Raw genomic sequence first — 1,221 nt, 5'->3', positions numbered from 1 at the left:
TCAGAACGTCCGTTCCAGGTCTGGAACGGACGGTCCGACTTACGGGCAGTTTTCGGTTTTCGTGTTTTAAGGGTTTTGGGCAATCATAATTAATAAAGGAGCCGCCACAAACCCTAGAGGATGAACCTCATACGTCCCAGATTCAAAAGAGAGCTTAGAGAAGCTTGATTTTGAGTTCTAGTGATTGGAATATCGATTCCAAGTCAAGGACATCGGTTTTTCTCCCGTTTCTCGGCCGCAGATTTGATGTCATAGTTCAACTGCTTAATGGCCCAGTAAGCTTTGTGCTCTAATTCTACGGGGAGATGGCATGCCTTACCGTAGACGAGTTGGAACAGTGTCATCCCGATGGGGGTTTTGAATGCCGTGCGATAAGCCCAGACGGCGTCATCGAGTTTGAGAGCCCAATCTTTTCGGGATTTGGATACCGTCTTCTGGAGTATGGACTTGATCTCGCGGTTTGAAACTTCTACATCCCACTGGTCTAAGGATGATAAGGCATTGTAATCTTGTGTTTGACACCGTATTTGAGCAGGAGGGCTTTGATCGTGCGGTTGATGAAGTGCGATCCCCCATCGCTGATGATGACACGGGGAACACCGAATCGTGGGAAGATCGTGCGTTTGAGCATGCGCACCACGGTTTTGTTGTCGTTCGTGGGACTTGCCAGGACTTCCACCCATTTGGTCACGTAATCAACTGCAACCATAATGTACACATTTCCACAAGAAGAGGGGAAAGGCCCCATAAAATCTATACCCCAGACATCGAATGGTTCTACCTCAAGAATATATTGTTGGGGCATTTCATGACGACGGGATATGTTACCCGTACGCTGGCAAGCGTCACATGAAGAGACAAACCTGTGGACATCTTTGAAAAGCGTGGGCCAATAGAAACCAGCCTGAAGAATTTTTGTCGCGGTCTTTGACGTCGCGAAGTGACCTGCGTAGTCAGAGGAATGGCAATGGGAAATAACATTGAAAATCTCACCTTCAGGGATGCAGCGGCGGAATAGACCGTTGCGGTCCGACTTACGGGCAGTTTTCGGTTTTCGCGTTTTAAGGGTTTTGGGCAATTCTAATTAAAGAGTGAGCGCCACAAACCCTAGAGGATGAACCTCATACGTCCCAGATTCAGAAGAGAGCTTAGAGAAGCTTGATTTTGAGTTCTAGTGATTGGAATATCGATTCCAAGTCAAGGACATCGGTTTTTCTCTTC

Source organism: Tarenaya hassleriana, unplaced genomic scaffold (genome assembly GCF_000463585.1).
Source record: "Tarenaya hassleriana unplaced genomic scaffold, ASM46358v1 Cleome17, whole genome shotgun sequence".
In the NCBI taxonomy this organism is placed as follows: Eukaryota; Viridiplantae; Streptophyta; class Magnoliopsida; order Brassicales; family Cleomaceae; genus Tarenaya; species Tarenaya hassleriana.
This window is presented reverse-complemented; position numbering follows the sequence as displayed.